This window comes from Pseudorasbora parva, chromosome 15 (genome assembly GCF_024679245.1).
Source record: "Pseudorasbora parva isolate DD20220531a chromosome 15, ASM2467924v1, whole genome shotgun sequence".
Classification (NCBI taxonomy): Eukaryota; Metazoa; Chordata; class Actinopteri; order Cypriniformes; family Gobionidae; genus Pseudorasbora; species Pseudorasbora parva.
The window spans coordinates 33,397,903-33,403,227 of NC_090186.1; the positions used below are offsets into that span (position 1 = coordinate 33,397,903).

Genomic DNA, 5,325 nt, shown 5'->3' on the forward strand with positions numbered 1-5,325 from the left:
AAGAATGCAAAAAGTTGTTTTAAACTAGTTCTTTATTTACGAGCAAATCCATTTACATCACAGAAGGTTAACTTTTAAAATAAATGATGAAGGCATAATATATGCATTTCTTTCATAAGCTATTAAAGCTGCTTATAATACTTCAAGCCCTGCATGTCAGTGGATATATGTCCTGTGTCAGTGAAGTTGGTTCAGTACCTTCAACTTTGCAACAGAACAGCAGTACTTGAGTCAACACAACATTCACCTTTCTGAGCCATCGGATTTCAACACTAATATCTTCACCTGTGTCTGAAGATGAATGGAGGTCTTACGGTTGTCCAATGACATAAGGGCGAGTAAATGATGACAGAATTTTCATTTTTGGGTGAACTAACCCTTAAGAAATCTCACTTACTAGTCATCTGCTGGAATGATTTTTGTTCCCTTCTTCCTGACTTTGTGATGTTGGGGGCAGGTGATTTCCCAATCTGTTGAGTCTAAAATCAAACAGAAAATATACACCTGTCAAATCATGAAAACAATTAGTTTGACTCAATTCTATTAGCCAAATACCAACAAATGTGATGTTTGTGGCCATGATTCTCTCATGTTATGTGTTAAATCTTACCATCTCCAGACAGGTTCTAGTCTGTACAGCCTTCAAACACCAAGCCAGGTACCCTTTACTTGCTGCATCATAGAAATTCTCCTAAAAACACAAACAGCAAAAACAATACATTAAAACATGAAGGCATATCCAAACGTTAACCAAAAGTTAGTGATAATTAGCCTACATTTTGCATAAATATTTAGTCTGAAAGAATGACTTACCCATTCTAAAAGTATTGGTCCTCCAATAATAGTGACACTTTCAAGGGTATTGGTCTGCAGTTTGTGGAGTTGTTCTTCTGTTTTTCAGTCATATGGTAGGTGTGCTGGCAACGAGCAAAATATAGTTTGAGGATGAAGAAATACTTTAAACAGTCTTAAAGTATACATGTTTCATTAGTTTTAAACACAGACTCTAGTGCATCTATCCATTATAAAAGTGCATCTATCCATCATAAAAGTCCATCTATCATCATAAAAGTGCATCTATCATCATAAAACTGCATCTATCATTATAAAAATGCATCTATCATTATAAAAGTCCATCTATCATCATAAAAGTGCATCTATCATCATAAAACTGCATCTATCATCATAAAAGTGCATCTATCAAAAGTGCATCTATCATCATAAAAGTGCATCTATCATTATAAAAATGCATCTATCATTATAAAAGTGCATCTATCATCATAAAAGTGCATCTATCCATCATAAAAGTGCATCTATCCATCATAAAAGTGCGTCTATCATCATAAGTGCAGCCATCCATTATAAAAGTGCATCTATCATCAGAAAAGTGCATCTATCAATCATAAAAGTGCATCTATCCATCATAAAAGTGCATCTATCAATCATAAAAGTGCATCTATCCATCATAAAAGTGCATCTACCATCATAAGTGCAGCCATCCATTATAAAAGTGCATCTATCATCATAAAAGTGCATCACCATAGACATTGACATTGATCTTTTTCTTTCTCACTCTGTTGATCTCTAGTGTATAAGATCCAGTATCCATGGACGGATGCACTTTTATGATGGATGAATGCACTTTTTGCCTTAGTTGTCCTTTATTGTAAATAAATATTACTGATCAATATCTGTGCTTAAAGATATTTACCAATAATCTGCCAAGAAAAGCACTACAGTTTTCTATACCTTAAACATACCTTTTTGCTGCAGAACAGAAAGCATGGTCATCTGTCAGCCTTGGTTTCAGTCCAGGGGGGTGGTCAAAAATCAATGTTGATGCAGCTGATGAACATGATGCTTCTTAAGACAGAGACAGGTCAAAAGCAAATTAGGTCAACATTTTTAGAAGTTCATAAAACAATCCTGCCTAAAACTTTGTCACTTGATTTCGCAAAAAAATAGCTTTCCTTTGTTAGTAATATGAGTATTTGAATCTGGAATTCTACCCAATAAAAATCATACACAAAGATTAAGTAGTGCAATAAGATTAAACTACTTATAGATAGATATATCTATATATATCTTATAGATAACTATAACGGGGAAGAGAAAGCATGTTAGAAACCCCCGTTTGATGCTGCTTCACCAGTGAGGCCACTGCCTTTTAAGCAGCAGTAGCTACTGAATGTGTTTTTCCAAGACAAAAACACATAATTATACAGCAATTATACAGATTATAATATGTGTAGAACACTTACTTTAGGTGTTTTCTCTGTTAAAAGCACACTCCGTGTCTCAACTGCGTCACAAGCCTAGTCTGTAAGAAAGGTTTAGGCGCGTTTTAAAAGCGTTAGATATCGTTAAACGACGTCATTAAAAAAACACGTTGCAAATTAGGCTAAACACTTACTTTCGTCGTTTCCCTTATAACGTGCAAGCGGCGTGCACCAGCCTCCTCGTCGTCAGTTCCATGTCACCACTCACGAGTCAAAGAAAATGCCGCATGTGAGAAAGGTTGTGTCGTTTAAGCGTGCAGAGCATTTAAATATCGCGTTAAATAAACATTTTATAAAATACATATTGTAAATGAGCTAAAACACTTACTTACGGCGTTTCCCTGTGAAAAAGCACCCGCCTGGTCTGCTCCGTCCGAATCACGTCAACGAAAATGCCTCTATGAGAGCTGTTTAACCGTGCACAGCACATAACTAGTTATAAAACAATATAATGCTATAAAATGGATACGTAAATGAGATGGAACCATAGGATGAAACACGCAATATCAGCGTTTCCCCTCCTTGATGTTACGCATCGCGAGGCAAAGAAAATGGCGTCTGTGAGAAAAAGTTCGAGCTTGTTCCACTGCCGAAATGTCCCGGATGTGACTATACTCTCTGTCAGACCAGGAAACTCTTAATCTGCTCTGCCCAGTGCGGGCACTTGATGCTTATGTACACAGAGCTGCCCTGTGGAGGAAAACTGAACAGCTTTTCGTTTGTTTTGGGCCACCCTCTCGTGGGGGCCCAGCATCTAAGCAGAGAATGAGCAAGTGGGTGGTTGAGGTAATCTCACTTGCTTATGAGGGGGCCGGTCAGCCTTCTCCTTTGGCTGTAAGGGCCTACTCTACTAGGAGTATGGCGGCTTCTAAAGCTTTGTTATCAGGGGACTCCCTGAGTGAAGTCTGTGATGCGGCAGGGTGGTCCTCAACGCACACTTTTGTGAGGTTCTTGTGAGGCTTGACCTCAATGCCACCCCTGGGGCACGGGTGCTCGCTCATTAGCCAATGGTGAACAGGCATCTGGCTCGTATGGGGCAGCGGTGACGCAGCTCGAGTTCCCTTGAAACGGGAACGTCTCGGTTACGTATTCCCTGAATAGGGAACGAGACGCTGCGTCACCCGGTCATACTCCCTGAATGCCCGTGAGCGCTTACTGCAGGCTTTTCAGAAGTTAGTTCCTGTTTGTGTTCACGGGTCCTTTATAGTTTCCGGGTAGATGACGTCACCAGCCTATGACGTTCTGTCATCTCATTGGTTGGTTACATATGTGCTTCAGGACGCAATCATGCAGAGGCGTTCCCGCAGCGGTGACGCAGCGTCTCGTTCCCTATTCAGGGAACTAAGGTTACATACGTAACCGAGACGTTTTTTCTAAAGAAAACGTAACAGCGTAAGTGAAATAACTTAACGTATAGTATAACGTTAATGGAAGTTTTATGACAGTCATCAATCAACCAAATTTTGACATATGGCCCTTTATTCTCTCTCTCTCACCGCTTGCATTACAATAAAGCCAAATTGCATAAAATCTTTTGTGTAACAGGTGTAAGGTGGTGGAGGATACAGCTTCTCATGCTTTTTGTTTTTTTCCTTTACTGTCTAGTTTTTGGTCAAGCATTTTTGACTGGTTTTCCAAGGCTTACAATAAGCATTTTCCACTGGAAGCTGAACTTTTTTTTCCACTGGAAGCCATTTTTTGCCTTTCACGGCACACAACTTGCCTTTCAGGAGCATTATAACAGTCTCTTATGCAGGGTGTGATGGTGGCTAAAAGAGACTTTGCTTAAGAACTGAAAATCATCCTTACCTCCTTCCTTACAGATATGGATTATGGACATGATCTCTGTAAGTTGGAAAGACTTTGACTTTTGAGGACTGATTCTACTGAAAAGTTGTCTCCTGTATGGGGTTCATGTTTTTGGCCATTTGGACAATTTGTCTGTTCAGCCAGCACCCATTGACTCCTCTGAGGCTTAAGCTGCACATTCCATGTGGGCACCTTGACTGTTGCACTTTTGTATACTAGACTAAAGTATTTTTTATTTATTTGATTTTTCTGTGTTTTAAAGGGCCCCCTCATCATGGATGTGTTGCAAAGCAAGTGAAAAAAAGCCCCATAATGTGGCTATCCATTTTTATTATTTTTGTTTTGTGTGTTTTGTCCGATCTAATGTTGTTTGTTCTGTGTTGTAACTTGAAAAATCCTTAAAATAAAATATTCAATAATAATAATAATAATAATAATAATAATAATAATAATAATAATAATAATAATAATAATAGTGCTTGTGTCTATTTAATTGATGATGATTGTTTACTTATCATGAGAGCTGTTGTGCAGTGATCTATGCTCATGTTTGAGATGTTTATAAAGTGGGATAACACCAAATAATAAAGGCAAAGCTTCACATGCAGAAAACATAAATTCTTGGCTCAATTTGCTTCAATCAAAATATTCAAATATTTCTGTGCTTATTGTTTTACAAAGATCTAATGCCAAAATATACTTCATAAATGACATTGTAGCGCAACTAAAAAATGTAACCTTGTTAAATTGACAAAGCTTTTAGGTAAACTTGCTTTAGTGGTTAATCATTAAGGTACATGTATGGTAGAGATTGTATCTCCTCAAATATGATCAAAAGTGTTAGTTTTGGTTTATGGAAACAAGGTTGTTAAGTACAGGAACTGAAAGAGATGCAAAGGATTCATAATCAAAGTCCTCAAAAGTAGAGTGTGTAATATTATCCTTGACCAAGCTCAAAGAACTGTGAAAATTAATAAGAAACTGTAGCTTAAACTTCATACTGAGATGGTTTAAAATAATAATCAAAAGCGTCAATGCCATGATTATCAACTACAAATAATTGTAAAATAAATTTCATTACTGTTGCTGTATTATTATTATTATTATTATTATTATTATTATTAAATTATTTAAAATACATGAATACACCCAAAAAACACCAGAAAGCACAAGTAAAGCTATTTCTATAACTCCATTTTATTGATATAATTGTTCTGTTATAAATTAAAGTGCATCC

General features: G+C 37.1%; 1 long non-coding RNA gene across 3 annotated transcripts; it reads right to left on the reverse strand.

The window, feature by feature from the left end:
- Positions 1 to 381: 381 nt before the first annotated feature.
- On the reverse strand, positions 382 to 2,850 carry LOC137041478 (uncharacterized). Of its 3 annotated transcripts, XR_010898102.1 has the most exons (7): positions 2,608 to 2,850; positions 2,414 to 2,482; positions 2,262 to 2,320; positions 1,761 to 1,863; positions 814 to 917; positions 611 to 691; positions 382 to 479 (listed from the first exon to the last, which is right to left on the reverse strand). It is a non-coding gene; the product is annotated as an uncharacterized lncRNA (long non-coding RNA). The 3 variants fall into 3 exon arrangements; XR_010898101.1 differs by having other exon boundaries at positions 2,414 to 2,850; XR_010898100.1 differs by lacking the exons at positions 2,414 to 2,482; positions 2,608 to 2,850 and having other exon boundaries at positions 2,262 to 2,407.
- Positions 2,851 to 5,325: the final 2,475 nt, after the last annotated feature.